At 37.2% G+C, this 17,121-nt stretch overlaps 1 protein-coding gene across 8 annotated transcripts in view; it reads right to left on the bottom strand.

Moving 5' to 3' along the window:
• LOC111709812 (PC4 and SFRS1-interacting protein) overlaps positions 1–17,121 on the bottom strand; it is a 31,236-nt gene that overhangs the window by 6,046 nt on the left and 8,069 nt on the right. The gene's annotated exons all lie outside the window — the stretch shown is intronic.

Here is a 17,121-nt window from a genome sequence, read left to right as displayed (position 1 = left end):
GCTCTATCTGTAGCTAACCTCCCATGTCCATCCTTAACAGCTGAAAGTACCCCTTTCTTCTTAACTGTTCTTCTGACTAATCTCCAGAACTGTTTGGATGACATGGTTGAACTAGCATGCAATCTCCGTCTAAGGCAGCGTTGCCTGATCTTATCCGTTATCTGCAATTAGAGGGTTTTTGCTTCTGGTTTAAAGAAAGTTAAGAGTTTCTCTTTTCCCTTCCTATCTTCCCCAGATCCAAACCCTTGCAAGGTTTTCTCATATTCTAGTTGTTTGACCTGTGACTCTGCAACAATGCATTTCTTACGTAGCTTTCGCATTGACTTGCATAATGTCGCAAAGTTCCTAGTCTGTGGATTCTGGTTGCATGCCAATTGGGCTGCCCCCACCAGTGTTTCCTGGAGGTATTTGCACTTCTCTCCCGTATCCATGGGACCCCAATCCGCTAATACAACTATAGCTTCAAAAGCTTCTCTGTACGCATCCGCTGTTCTCATTGTAGGCCCAATGATTGGCGTTTCCTCTTGGGACCCCATTTCCACTAGCCCATGGTTGACTTTCATCTTAAAGAAAATTGCAGAGTGGTCGCTGCCACCCAGGATTCTTCCATAGGTGTCTATTGACATTGCCAACACTAATTTATCCTCCAGGTCATCTTCTAGAACCAAATCTAGAGCAGACACTGAGTTGGCAGTCATTCGCGCTCCATTAACGATTCACAACCCTTTACTTGATACAAAGTTCCGAATCAACCTCCCATTGGAGTTGATATCCGAGCTATTCCCTGGTATACCTTGGCTATCCGCCCCGATATGACCGTTAAAATCCCCTGCCAGTGAACATGTATACCCGTCTTCCCTGAGGGTGGTGATTTCGGCTTGTAGCATTGCACACAGCTCTGCATTCCAAATGTGGAAGTTATCCCCGCCGACCTCAGCTGCTAGATACACAAAGCAGATTGCCACATTGCTATCGTTCTCATGTATTAGTATCCACTCTCGTTCATTATCCAAGTAGGGATGCATTGGAAGCGGTGGTTCATACCGTGAATGGTTAAGGCCTGGCTTAATTATGGTTAGTATTCACCCACCTTTCTTTTCTTTTCCAAGTCTCTCCTTGGAGTACCATGTGAATTTGTCTAGACAAGCAAGATCATCGTTTGATCCCTGTCTCAGATGCGTTTCACTTACACTAAGTACATGAATGTTATTGTCCTCCATGACCTCCACAATCATGTCTTGTTTGTTGTCTCTTATGAGCCCATTGCAGTTCCATATTGCACAGTTAATGCTGTAAGGGACTGATACTGTTCTTAGCAAATTCCTGCGATTTTCGACCCTTCTAGCCCGACGCCTATTGCCAGGCTTCCCCATCACAGGGTAATAGAGGGTGTTTTCTCTTCTAGAAGTGAATTCAGCATGAGTTAAACATGAATATAATTTTTCTGAGTGTTTCAGATGGGGGGCAGAGATGTGAGATAAATACAAGATTGGCAGTTGTTATGGCCTGAAAAGGCTCAAAATGAGAAAATACATATAGTAAACCACATGCCTTACATGGTAAAGTCAGCATGGGTAAACATGATTCTATTTGTTCTGAGTGTTTCTGATGAGAGGAAAATCATGGATGAAAATTGAATCACAAATAGGGTTAATTGTTAATTTTAAAAAGAAATCACACCTACAAGCTGCTTTAACAAACAAAGCAGTGGCATTTGTATTGAATGTTAAAAGGCAACATTCTACTTTAAATACAGCCCCCCAGCCTTGGAACTGATTTAAAATGCAGGACCACGTTAATGATTCCAAAGCAAGTAAGATTTTATGCCAAGTCAGGGGGGGTAATGCACAATTAGGCAACCGGTACAAAAACCGATATGGATTTAAATATGAATTTTGCCCACACTGCGAAATTTTTGGACTTCATATTAAACTAACAGAATCACATGTAATATTTGAATGTCCTGCTGTAGCCACAGTCAGACGTGAGCTTAAAATATCAAACTATTTGGCTGCACAAAAAACCAAAGGCACAAGATCAAATGCACGAATTTTACGGAATTACCTTGGCCAAGATGGTTCAAAGGGGAAATCCCTATTAGAAAGAGGTAAAAGGCTGGGAAAGTTAATAGAAAAATGGCTAACAGCAACTCATGAACCATCGCAATAAACGCATTATTCAGAATGGGCAGAATTAAGTGTTTTTTCATTAAAATAAATAAAATTGGCAACTGACCCATTGAATATTGAATATTGTCCAGCTAAACCTGATTTACTCATTTGCACATTGATGGGGGCACAGATATAAAATGGACTTGAGAATACATCAGGATCAGCGGTGCGCCAACATTTAGTGTTCTCCTAGTAAGCTTGCAGACCCCAAAGGTAAACCAAACATGGACTATTTACTTAAAGAGGATGCCTAAAAAAGTTTACTAGTGACATTCCATTAGGGTTACCCCTTAGTTAGATTCTCATTTGTTAATACCATTATGATCATTTTTTAAACAGACGTGTGTACTGTTCAGGAATGCTATTTAAGGCATTTTTAGGCCTCCTCACATATCGGGCATACACACTGGATCCTAAGGGACTCAAACCCGATGTGATCCATTATAACCCAGGCAGACAAGGGGAAGTGGCTGGAGCTCGACCCTAGAGCTCGGGGGATCATTGTCCTTAAGGATCATGATTCTTTGACTATAGGTTGAATGTTAATAATAATAAGAGGAAAAGATATGAGTAAAACACAACTAGAATTGCAGTCATAATGGCACAAGATGCTCTAATAACTAGCCATTATGGACTCCTGATTAGAAACCATATAGGTCTAAGAAAACTTACCACTCATGCACGGAGCACCAGAGCCTCCTATAATTAATTCAATTGTCATAAGGGAGCTAATTAAAATTATCCGTTATGTTATGAGCAGAGTATTACATAACATGGAGTATGACATATTTAAAAATTATAACATGGGTTATGACGAATATAAATAAATAAATAATTATAAGATCTGAAAAGGAACCCAACGTGGAACCCCCAGACCGCCCTCAGGGTGCAGAGCATCAACATGCAGTCTGCAGCCTGGAATCCATCCAGGCTATCACACAATGTTTAACGACCGTGTGATAGTGATACATTCCTAGTGGCTGGCAGCCCACAGGCCAGTTGCGTATCAATCAACCCCCCATAATGGTAACCCCAGTGCAGGCCCCTTGGATGAAGCCAGCCGGTCTACCTGGGTATTAGAGAGAAGAAACCTGCTGGAACCAGGACTCCAATACTAGCTTGAGTGTAGCAGCTTGCTGGTTGAGTGCTCCAACGTCGACACCATCCCCGCCTACATATGCCCGGAGCACCCTGGACTGGAGGAAACCTCCACCAAAAGCGTACGCGTCGACATAGGCCTGAAGGCCTGAAACCCTTCTGACATAGGCAGAAGCAGGGCACTCTAGGATAGCATGTGCTTCATTCAGAGAAACTGATGAACCATTCTGGAGACAGAACAGGCACAGTTTGTAAGATTTGCCGAAGTCGTTTGGGCGTGTATTACCCAATCCAATTTCCCTGCGCGGACCCTGCATAGTAGCTGTGACGACGGTAAGTCAGTCACATGTGGCTGAAGTTTGAACCAAAGGGTTGGCAGAGGCATGTATCTTAAGGAGACGTGCTCACGCTTCCTGGCAATCACTGTCTGGATTGCTGCCTGGAGTAAGGTTCTTCGGACCACAGACCTTGGCTGAAGGAAAAGACTACTCCCTGCCGGGTCCAGGTCTTGGACTGATTTTGTCCAAGGGTCCTCTCCAGACCTTATGACGGAGGCGAACACACTAGTTAATAATGGGTCCCTCCGCTTGTTCACAATTGTCCACACGTACAGGCCGAGCCGCTCCTTGATTCTCTCACCCATGGGTTTGAGGCCAGCATCTATGAATCCAGCGACACCAGACGCGGATGATGGGAGCTGGAGGATAAACCTGGCCACCTGGCCTTAGATTCGCTCCAGGGCCCCCACTGTAAGCCTTAGCAATATCACAACAAGCTATGGAGATTATCTGGCCCTTGCGTTTAGCTCTCCGGATAGCTGCTAGCAGGATGAATATGCAATCTGACATAGACCGGTTCTTACGGAAACCGTACTGGACCGCACCATAGTAGCCTTCGGCTTCACAGATTGGGTCCAGGCGGCCGTGCAAGATCTTAGTGATCACAGACAGTAGGACACTCGTACATAAGAATGGTATTGCTATAATTGGCATAAGGGAACCAATGGAAGCTTTCTATTATCTTATGATCAACATGATCCATAATATAGATTATGACCGCGGAGGCACAGGAGGAGTAGGAGGTCAGCAAGCTGCTGCTATCTATAAACCTTATTATCACATCTCACTCAGACTTCTTAGAGTTGTCTCCGATCTTGTAGAAAAATACTAAAGTTTACAAGAGTGTGTGGAGCAAGCTGATAAACCAACCCTATCCTAACCTCTACCCAGTTTACAAGTGTGTAAAGCAAGCTGATAAAGAAACCCTATCCTGACCTGAACCCAGTTTACAAGAGTGTGTGCAGCAAGCTGATAGGAACAGAGAAGAGTTCTGGGAGGAAGTTCCCCTCTCAGCAGCAGCCTTTCAGCCTTCCATTATCTTTAAAATCCTTCTACAGCTGCAGAAAGCCCATGAAACTCTCCAGAACGACAGGCCTTTTGTATTTATTAATATGTTTATACCTTATGTGAATGTTCTTGTTTATATGAAGATGTTGGCTGCTTGGGGATACCTTGGGGAGGGGGAAATTTGTCTGTTTGTTAATCTTACACTGTGTAGTTTGTAATGATTGTATGTCTTGCCTAAATGGCTGTTTCTTTCTTAGGATTCAGCGCAAATATCAACAGTAGTTGATGTTTGCAGCTTTGATCCTTCCAGGTGGTTGAGACGGCAGGATAGCAGGAAGGCTCTTGTTTTGCCTTTTTCAGATTTGGAGTTGGATTTGCAGCTGTGTTCTTGTTTAGCCTTTTTCAGATTTAGAGGTGGATCTGCAGCTATGTTCTTTTATTTTTTAATATTGGTTTTCATACCTTATACTTACTTTTCGCTATAATGCCTTATTCTTTATTTTTATTATTGGCTTTTTTTTGAAAACTTTTTTTTATATCTTCAGATTTTGTTTTCGGTCTAAGATTTATTTTTATTTTGTTTCATTTTTTATAATAAATTTTCTTGCACTTTGATTACTAGAGTTTGTCAATAACTCACTCTTTCGGAATAGTGTTTTCTTTTACTGGAATGAAGTTCCTGCACAGAGTAATAGATATCATTTATGAATAGCATATAACTAATCCTTATGGATTCAGCTTTATAAGCATCTCGTTGAGATAATGGAAATAATTGTCATTTATGAGTCTCTTAACACTAATCCCTATGATTTTAACTCTTGAAACATCTAGTTGGATTGATGGAGTGCAATTAACACTTTAAGGGAGTGTAGAGTTTTCCTATATTAGAACAGAGCACGGAACAATCTATTATAGTGCGAGTTGGACATGGTTTAGAGAGCAAAACAAAAATGTTCTTTAGAATACAAAAAAAATTCCATAAATTAATAGAATTTTGGTGCAACAGTAACTTCTCAGATTTGTAGAAGGAATTGAACTCCTGCGTTTGAAATGCTATTATTATGTTTGAGTTGAACAAATTTTATTGCTTAGAGATGTAGAATACAAGGTGGTTGCTTTAAAAGTACTAGTTATGATTAAATTGGGAAGGATTTTTAAATACCAATGGATATTTGAAGCCTCAAACTAGAAATATCTTTTAAGTGCCACAGGAGAAATATAATACAAGTGGGTTGCTTTGAAACTGCTCATTATGATTAATTTGGGAAGAATTTTAAAGACCAATGGATACTTGAAGCCCCTATCCAGAAATATCTACTCATTCATCAAAGTGCAACAGGAGGCCCTATGAGTGAGCTAATTGTAAATTTATGAAATCAAAACATGTTTGCCATAAATTGAATAACTCTAAGTACAGTTGACCTAGGTATAATGACAGAAATCTTGTTTAGGTGTAATTGACATAATCACTACAAGCAAGGTTTAATACTATGGGTGACTTGTATTTAAAAAGTCGTCTTACTTCCAACAAAGGCAACTCAAACACAATCAAAATGTCATCTTCTATTTTTTGGTTTACCGAACAAATGTGTGGACATTGCTCAGATGCCTCACTACATTCTTGGGCGCTACTCACATTCAAGTCAGTTCCAGCCCTCAAATGTAATTAGAAAAATTATTTTTGAATTCAAATGTTAGTCTGGATTAAGATACTTAGACTCAAGTGCTATAATGACGTTTTACTTCATTGTCAAAGATAGTGAACAGATTGCTAGGTGATTAAAATCATGGAATTGGCATAACCTTTATTGAATTTTTCTAGAGAGTTGCAATGCTAATTGTCCTTTTACTTGTAACTAGACTCAACGATCTTAGATTAGTGGAGCCTGTTGCCTTGGGTAGCTGGGGACCCTGCAACAAGAGACAGGGAATTTAACTTGGGGATTATAAGATTCACAACAACCATGAGAATCCGTCAAAACTAGCCAGAATGGAGGACAGTGGTTGTTATCCAGAGTCTCAAAGGTACCAGACTTTATATACAATCATTCTGTATGAATAGTGTTTTGTCTATTCCTGTAACTTTTGAGGGCTGTAAACTAATAGACAGTTTCCCCCCCCACTTTTTTGTTCTATCTAAAAAATCCAATTTGGTATGAAATAATGAATACAGTATAATTCAGTTGGGTGTTTTAGGTTTTCTAACTTTTACCACCCTACACAATATTTCTTCAATGTACTTTCAAATTTCATGGTCAAAAATATAATTTTTTACCTAATCTTTTTTGTTCTATCTAAAAAATATAGATAATGAGATAATGAATATAAATATAATTCAGTTGAGTGTATTAGGTTTTCCCAACTTTTTCTGCCCTTCCCTACCCTATATTTCTTCATTGTACTTTCAGATTTCACAGTCTTAAAAATTTAATCAATTTTCTGAGTTTTAATTTTTAAAAATAATATAATTTTTCACTTAATCTTTTTCAGGTTTCTTGGTTATAAAATAAAAATATTTAATTTTTAACGGTCTTGAAAATAATACTTTTATATCTGAATCAAGGTCTTGAATAATACAGGTCTCCATAATATCCTTTTACCCCCCTCACCCCTTTTAAACCCTTTCTATTTTTATTTATAATATTTCACTTGATCTTTTTCTCGGTATTATTTTTGATTCACGGTCCTGGAAAAATTTTACTGGGATTTTATTTCTAAGTCACAGTCTTAATAAAACATGTTTTCACTAGATCTTTTTACGGGTTTTATTTATAAATTTTTCATTTGAGTTCTTCAAGGTTTATTTGTTTCACAGTCATGAAAATAATACCTTTTCCAAATTTTATTTTTGTTTCACTGTCTTGACAATATTTTTTCTCCGGGTTTTAAGTCTGAGTCAAAAACTCAAATAATACAGGTTACCACAATATCTTTTTCAAAGTTTTATTTTTTCAAGGTTTTAATTTTTAAGGTTTTTTTTTCTTCATCAGTCTTGAGTAATACAGGTTAAAAAATCCTTCCCCCCCCCCCCCCCCCACTGTCTAATCAATATACTTACTTGATCTTGACAAAATTCAAAATTGGTTCTAATTTGGTCTTTTTCTGGGGTATTAATTAGTTCTCATAACTATTCTGTATTTAATCTCCTGGAAGAGTATCAGGATTCTGCCAGCTTTAATGGGGAAAAGGCCAAAGAAGCAGATCTTGATCTTCTATGCGTAGCAAAGAAAATGGCCAATATCCTTCAAACCCATTTGGATCACACAATTCAGGAATCTGTCAGCAATGCCGTGGATGCTAATTACAGCTCTCAACGTTCAGTTGAAGAAGGTGGGCATTCTAGATTAGAGTTGGATTTGGCTAAGTTGAAACGCCAGTTCAATGTTTTCAGAACTGAATTAGCAGGGAGTATTGCTGTATTAATGCACCCATACAACAAATGCAAGGAAAGGGATTCAGTTTGAGAGCGGTGCCATACTCCAGGTCATGCAGCAAATGTGCATTACACCAACCAGAAGAGCTTAAGAACTCAACTTGTGCTAGCCAACCCTACTGTGTTTGACCATTTCTGCACCACTCCTCCAGCAAAACCTAAAGGCCAACATGGAATAAGAGTAGGCCTAAGTAGTGAAGATTGTCCAAGGGGGGAGGCTGCTGTCAATGAGACTGAACAAACTCTAGGGGATGATCATGCCCATGATGAGGGAAGGAGCAAGGGAGGTCAAGGCTACTTGGAGGTAGGGGAGGAGGCAGTAACTATAAAAAAAGGTGGTCAGGGAGGCCAAGGTGCAGGCGGAGCTCCAGGATTTTCACATGCAAGCTCTGGGTTCGGAAGATGTAAAATGAATTAAAACAATCCTGTGATCATGGTTAATAAGGACTTGTCTAGATTTATATAACATTACTGATATTATGTTAAAACTTATTGGTGATTTTATTACTCAGAGAATCCAGAGAGCAGGCCTTTTAATTTATATGGCAGAGTACGCGTTAAGAAGTTTTTAAATTTACAGAATTTGATTGAGTTACAAGAGAGTTTTTTGAACTTTTAGAACTTCTGTATTTCGACTTGCCATACGATTGCTCTAAATATATGTGAATTTCACAGGAAGCATCAGACGACATGATGAGACCAATCTTGTTAAAAGAGTTAAATAAAAACATAAAAGAGTTGGATTGCAAGTAAGGCAGAAGGTCTAGATGGTGTGACCAATGATATGTTGCATCATGCAGGTCCCAACATGTTCAACAATGTCATTGTAGGCGGCAAACTCCCAGATAGTTGGAAAGACGGAGTATGTAGTCCTTGTCCTGAAGAAGCCACCTCAAATGGAAGTAAGTAACTATAGGCCTATAACCTTGATAAGCTGCATTTCCAAGTTGCTAACGAAAATTTTAGCACAGAGATTAGGAGATCTGACAGCAAAGGAAGACATCATATGGGCGGAGCAGAATGGATTTTGGTCGGCCAGAACCTGCAGTGAAAATATATTCATTCTAAACCCTGTATTAGAAATGAATAAAAACAAGAAGCTGCTGTCCCACGTTATGTTTATCGATTTGCAGGAGGCTTATGACAGAGACGATAGAAATATCCTCAGAGCCAAACTGAAGCAACTCAACGTAAGCACTAAGTTCATCAACTTCTTATCAAACTATTACTTCTTGGACAATATCTCCACCGCCTCATCAGGGAAAAGAACAAGGAAGCAATATCAGAAGAGAGGCCTTAGGCAGGGATGCAATCTGAGTAGTGTTCTCTTTATTATTTATATGTCAGAATTGAGCCGCCGGATGAGGGCAACAGGAGTAGGAGTCCATGTAGAGTCAGGGGTTTTCAACAATGTACTTTTATTTGCTGATGACATAATTTTAATAGCAAACAGTCCAGAAACTTTAGACCAGCTGAAGGATATAATGGAAACATGGTGCCTTGATTTCAGAATGAAGATCTTGATCGGCAAGACCAAAATAATCACCTCTCTGGAAGACCTCAAGTGCTCCCTTCAAGACCTGGAAAAAATGGAATCAGAAATAGTTGATCATGTATCAAACTATAGATATCTAGGGGTGCAGCACAGGGAGCAGGAATATAGGGAAAGAAAATGGTGCTGGTCCGGCAAGAGAAAGCCAGTCACACTGCTTTGCAGACCAGTACAGTAAACTTACAAACACTCTTCTGGTACAGACACACAACATGACTCTACAGTGTTGACTTAAATATTTAAATAATATATTACATGTATATTAAACTTATTTCTAAGTAAACAATTAACAATAAACAAATGGACTCTCCTAGGCTGTACAAATACCGAGATTCTTACATACTGTATAAACCTACAGTACAAACCTCCGGTACTTTAAACTGACACACACTCTTTTGGTACAGACACACACACATGATGTTTCCGCCCCCTGGTGCAGCAGTACTCATCCATGTGGAAAACATCCCAGAAAAAAGGGGAAGCTATGCTGTCCAAAGCAAAGTGTTAAAAGAATGTCATCCTCCATTCAAGACACAGCCTCCTAGACAACATATCCACGGCTTCAGCTATGTGGAGGAACATTGCCATACCAGGAATTCTGAATGCTACTGACGCCATTCCAATCTCCAATACAGTCATTGAGGAGCTGGAAATTGTTCAGAATCAAATAGGGAAAGCCTTGTTAGGGGTCCCACAGTGTACCGCTAACACTGTTGTCCAGGTTGAACTAGGATGGAAACCACTAAGGCTTCTGTTAGAGCTCAACAAGCTACGCTTCTTTCAGAGGGTCTATTGTGAAGATTTCAAAGGGAGTGAACTACTAAAAACATGCATGATGGGGTGCCTATCAGCGCTGGGTAACCAGTACAGGAGTAACCTATTAGATATCCTAGGCAATCATGCAAGATTCCCTGAGGAACTTATGTCTATATTAAGGAAACAGTTAGTCCAGGTGTATGAGATGAAGGTTTTAACCCAAATCCAGGAGATGGTCACGTTGAAGCCACTTCCTATTCCAAGGAAATGGTGGACTCTACAGAAACATGTCGAAAACAGCAGATGGTCACAGATATTAGTCAAATTCAGATCAATGAACGCGGGACTAGGAAATAGAGATGCCTTCAGAACAGCAGACGCAATCTGTCAGGACGGAGGTAGGATCCTTCAGTGCCCCCTTTGCTTCATGGGATCAAACGACGAATTTCATCTCTTACTAAAATGTGAATACATGGAGCAATCAAGGTCAGAAATCAAACTGTTAAAGGGGGATAGTTTACAGGCCACCCTAATGAAGCTAAGACTGAAGAGCAGGGACGACTTTGAAGCATGCAGAATTTTCCTTGGCCAGGACAAGTCACTCAAGAGGTCAGATCTAGCGGACAGAGGCTTAGCCCTGGATATCCTACTGGATAAATTCTTTTTGGAGTGGTCCAAAATAAGAGGCAAAGCTGTCCACCGCTCAACTCAATAGGTAAAGTCACTTCTTATAAAAGACTAATATTTAATGGATGAGACCATGTTCACAAGAGATAACATTTATTATGGGGTTAAATAACCGAAAATTTAAGATACCAAACATGACAGAGTTTAAAATATACCTTTTGTACCAGGGAAAGTTTAAATAGGGTTAAATCACCACAAAAAAATTTTCAATATTTTTTATACTTGATCATCACTTTCAATATTGTTATCATTATCATAATTCCCTGATTAAACTAATCTTTTCTCTAGACTGGACTTGTTACTTCTCTTACAAGAACATACATTTAATTCACTAGCTAATTCACTAATTTCTATGACATACATTAATTGCAAATTTAATTAATCAAACAAGTTTTAAATAATAAGATCCTTAGTTTTATCTAATTCAAAATATACATTTGAATCTAAAAACTCCCTGGGGAGACCTCAGTCATGCAATTTTTGCCCGATTACAGGGTAAATTTTGCATGATGGGGATCCAAAAGTGAGGCATGGCTCAAATTTGGTCGTGTGGCAAGGAACTTGGCGCTTTACAAACAACTGTTGATGGGATATTTTAAAATAGGAAGAAGTCCAGACTGAAAAACCAGGACACGGAAAGGACTGGATTTGAAACTAACATCATTAGGATGTCCATCAAAGTAAATAGTTCTGGACTCCAGTGAAAGAAGCAGAGAAAAAAAGCTGGAAGCTTGTAAGCAATCAAGGATGAAAATGGAAATTTGCTCACTAACAGAGAACTAGTTGAAAGTATAGCGCAACAATCACCAATGTTCACTAATAAAAACGAACAGATTATCAAAGCTGAACACACTAAACAAAACAGTAACTGGAAGGACTGGATAAAATATGAGAATGATGCAAGGGAATTTTAAAATGAGGTTTGTGCCCCAGTCTCAAATAAGTTTATAAAAGACCTAATTGATCACCTGAAAAAAGAGCGTGCTCCAGGTGTGGACGACGGTATCACTAGCAGCATGCTGAAAAACGCAAGTCCACTAGCTATATCGTACCTAACAAATCTTTACAATGAAATGTTTCGAACTGGAACTGTACCAAACTCGCTGCTAAGTGGCAAAATGACTCTTACAGACAAAAAGAAACCATCCTTGTATGTGTCTGGAAAAAGACCGCTAAATGTCTCAAGTGTCATAATGAATCTCTTCACTAAGATCATCCACCAGAGAACGGATATAATTAGCGAAGAAGAAGGCTTCTATGGCCCAATACAATATGGATTTAGATCTGGAAGATCCACTGCAGATTGTGTTTTCATACTTTTATCAGCAATCAGAAAGGCATAACAGAAAAATCAACAGATATCTTTAGCTTTTGTGACATAGCAAAAGCTTATGATTCTGTTAACGGAGAACTCCTAAACCTCAAACTTGCAGCATTAGGATTTGGAGGAAGAGTAAAAGCACTCACACGCGCAATATACTACAATGACCACGTAAGGGTTAGGCTAGCAGGAGGCCAGTCCAAACCACTATGGTTCACTTGAGGTGTAAAACAGGGGTGCGTTCTTTCCCCATTACTATTCGCTCTATACATGTCAGGTTTGGGAACAGTACTTCATGCCATGAAAATAAAGTAAGTAAAGTAAGTAAAAAATTATCTATTTATGAAATGTAACAAAAACATACAAAATAAAGTGTTTCAGGAGAAAATATTTAAAAACCTCTAAAAGTAGAGGTTGTGGAAATATTTGCCCCCCAATTCTAAAAAAATATAAAAAATAGAAATAAAAGGAAAGGATAAAGAAAGTTACATATTTATTGTTTACACTATATTTAAATTAAAATTATATATTTATTTGTAATGTTAAAAAAAAAGTTTTAAAAAAAGCTTTATGGAGTGTGAAAAAGATATAGGTTCTATGAAAAACGGGCATTTTTAAGCATCTTTTTAATTCGCACTGATTATTGACATCCTTTTTGTTTGATTATATCTTTTACTCTTTTTAATCTTTTTATTCTTTTCTCTGTAAAATGATCTTTGGTTTCTTTGATTCTTTTGCAAACATAGCATGTGTCAGAATTAAAACATTTGTTCTGCTGATAAAAATCTTCTATTAAATTCTGTTTAAAATTCGAAATAAGATTGATATTTGAAAGCTTAGAAAAGTGTCGTTTATTTTCATCCCTTATTTTAGGGAAATTGTGAGGGGGGAGCAATGTCCAATTTTGATTGATTTTATTCTAGGAATATAAAAATCGTTTCTGTTTCTAAGATTTGCGTTTTTGATAGTTTTGATAATATAAAATCTTTTTTAAATGTTGGGGGTAATTGATCTCCTTTTAATTGAAATAAAAATTTTATGACATTAAAAATTCTTAATTTTCTGAAGGGAAGTATATTTAAGGCCCATAAAGCTTCCGTTGTGTGACTTATTCTAGGTAACCCCATCAAAAGACGGATAGCTTTCTTATGAAATGATTCTATCTTATCAATATTTTTGTTTGAAGTTAGCATTAGGAATGTTGGAACTAAATTCTAAATGGGAGTGGAAAAGGAGTAATAGAGCAATTTCATGGTTTCAAAGCTTAAAAAGTGAAAAAGTTAACCGCTTGTATATCTTTATAAAATAGTCATTAAAGTTCAATTTTGGGTCCAGCCATATTTCCAAGAATCTCACTGAATCTGTTTCTTTTATTCCTTCAATTTTTCGTGTAGATTCTCCTAATTTTAAGAAAACAGTTGCATTTAGAGAATTTGAAAATAAAATTGCATTAGTTTTCTCAAAGTTGATAATAAGTTTATAAGACATGTACCAACAAGTTATTTTTTCTAATTCTTTATTTATTGTGTCTTCTAGAGTATTCATGTTTTTACATTTTGATGCAACATTTGTGTCATCGGCAAAGGCTACACTGAAAAGTGTGTTAGATTGAAAGAAGTCATTTACATAGATAATGAACAGTAAACAGCTTAGACTTGATCCTTGAACAAGACCCATCTCTAATATTTCGACTAAGTCCGAGAAGGTACCATTTACATCGACTTTTGCCCCCTACCCCATAAGTAAGATTCAAACCATTGTTATGTGTTGCCCCTTATTCCTGCGTTGTCAAGCTTTTTTAGAAGTATCTTGTAATCAAGAAATATCTAGCATGATAAGTAAAACAGATTCATTATTATTTACTGCGCTGAAAATATAGTTTAAAAGCTTAGTAATTGCTTGCATAACATTGTGTCCTGGCAAAAAACCAAATTGATTTCCAATATTTTAGAAAATCTGTTGATTACTCCAATTGGACGAAAATTGGATAAGTCATCTTTTTTATCTTTTTTAATGGTTCTGAACATTTTCCAACAATAAGGGAATAAACCTGTCTCAAGGCTTAAATTAAAAATGTAAGATAAAGCAGGGGCTATTTCTATAGATATGTTTTTAAGCAATTTTCCTGAAACTCCATTTATATCCTGGTTTTGTTTGTGAGTCTTTCTAATTCTTCCATTATTTCTACTGGATCAGTTGGAATATAAGCAAAAGAATGGATGGAGGAGGGTGGAAGGAATTCGGAAAAATCTTTATCTACTTTAGGAATAGCTTCTGCTTTAGATTGGCCAATAGATGAAAAATATTTATTGAACTCATTAGCAATAATAACTTGATCTGAGATAATTAAGTTTTCATTGAACTCTGGTTGGGTTTGTTTCCCATCCCTGTAATGTTTTTTAATGTATCCCACATTTTCTTAGGATTTTGTTTTTGGCAACCTATTAATTTACTAAAATAGATCTTCTTGGCTTGTCTTATTTTTCTATTATAAATGTTTCTGCATACATTAAACTTGATTTTATCCTCAAGCTTTTTAGTTTGCTGAAAAATAGTATAAAAAGATAGTTTTTGCGCTCTCAATGAAAGTAGTTCCTTTGTCATGAATTGGTTTAGAGGTACTTTTCTTGCATTTTTATTTTTATTTTTTTGTAAAGGAAAATGTTTTTCAAAATTTATGAAAAATGTTTGATTAAATTCTATTGCCGCCATCTCTGCAAATTTGAGATAAAAATACATTATTCTATTTTTCTTTTATAAGCGCAGTTTTGAACGATTTTATGTTATTATCATTCATGTTCCTTTTCAGATTTTGAAATGAATTTTTGTTGTGTTTTAAATCAAGAATTATCGGTAAAAAATTTTTTTTTATGGTCTGAAATCGATTGGATATTTTGGAAAACGTTGGTATCTTTTGGGTTATCATTAGTTATAATATGGTCTAGAAGTGCAAAACTTTGTATATTTACAATTCGCAAGGCCGAAAAATTTAAAGGGAAAAAGCCTGAAGACAATATATGCATAGTATACTCACTGACAACATCATTGTTTTGCTTAAGAAGATCTATGTTAGTGTCTAAGAAAATATAGGATTTGTAATTTCTGTTATTGCAAATTTCTAAAAAAGATAATAACTCGTTAAAAAATGGTTCAAAGTGATTTGATGAATTATTGATACTGAAATATTTGTTAGATCTGTAATAAGATCCAATTAAAACTGAGACGTGTTCAAGTTGTATTTCTATTGCAATCGACTCAAAAGTGAAAGTATTTTGTATAACTAAACCAGGTATCAATTTTGGATTAAAGTTTTTTTTACAATATATTGCAACACCTCCCCCTTTTGATGTTTTTTCGTGTATTAGTGAATAGTTCCAAATCTTTGATAAAGAATAAGTTAGGTATAGAAACATCCCATATTGCTTGTAAAACTAAAACTGATACATTACCTCCTGATTTTTCGATTCTATCAAGATATATTTTCAATTCCTCAAATTTTGATGGCAAACTTTGAATGTAAAAACTAAGGACATTTAATCCGCTAAAATTTCTAATGTTTGATACAAAATTGTTTTCACTTTGGTATGTATTTCTAAGCTCAATCTTTGAAAAAAAATTGGGACCCATATTTGTTTGATCTAGATAATCATTGTAATTAAGAGTATATTGCTTATTTTTATAAGGGATCCTATATATATTTTCACATCTTCAAGATCATCGTGGTCGTGTTTTATTCAATTTAAAAGGGAGTTTGATGGAATTGTTATTTTGCCATTATTTTTAGCTGATGATCTGGTTCTCATCTCTTGCACTGTAAGAGGAATGAACTGACAATTAAGAGCAGTAAACAAGTTCTGCACAGATATGCATATGCTGCTGGTGGTCGACAAAACACTGGTACTAGCCTCAGGCAATGTCAAAGGCCCTTGGAAGAGTTCTGATATAGAACCTGAGTTAGAAGCTTCCCTAGTGGCCAAATACAAGAAATACAAATCAAGGGTAGAAATTTAATTAAAGCTAGAGAACAAGGGATGATCAAGGCATTCGCTCACACTATCATGGGGAGCACGTGCACAGGGCTAAACAGGGCCCTAACTGCTAATAGATTATGGGAATGTTGTTCAATTCCTTCCATCCTAAATGCAACAGAAACAATGGTTATTTCAAAATCAACCGTTTCGGAACTAAAACGAATCCAGAACATGGTTTCCAGGTTCATCCTTCAGCTACCAAGTTCATCGTCAAAGGCAATGGGATGGGTGAAGCAGGACTTAAACCCATCAAGCAACGGCTGGAATCACTGGACTTACAATCTACAAGCTAGCTTGACCAATTGGGAGTAAAAGACTTAAGCAAAATCTCCAAAAAATCTCTAATCCAAACTCTCCACGCCAAACATGTGGAAGAAATCCAATGTCATCCAAAGCCAGTCCAGTCTGAGATGGTTAAATGAACCACTTGACAGGTTCAAGCTACAAAGGCATGTCAATGACTCGGTCCCTTCCAGGTACCTAAATCAAACAAAAGCTGGTGACCTAGGGTTGGGTAACTGACGACCAAACAAACTTGGTAGGTCCTACAAGGAATGCCCATGATGTGAAAACATCAGAATCATGACTGATAAGAGTGAACAGCATGTTGGATTCACAAGAAGAGAGAATGGACTCCAAGAGTTTCATGATAACCAGGCAGGCTTTCTTGATACCCGCCAAATACTTAAAGAATACCTGAGTGGGGATGGGGCGAATATAAACACA

This window comes from Eurytemora carolleeae, unplaced genomic scaffold (genome assembly GCF_000591075.1).
Source record: "Eurytemora carolleeae unplaced genomic scaffold, Eaff_2.0 scaffold1001, whole genome shotgun sequence".
Classification (NCBI taxonomy): Eukaryota; Metazoa; Arthropoda; class Copepoda; order Calanoida; family Temoridae; genus Eurytemora; species Eurytemora carolleeae.
This window is presented reverse-complemented; position numbering and strand designations above follow the sequence as displayed.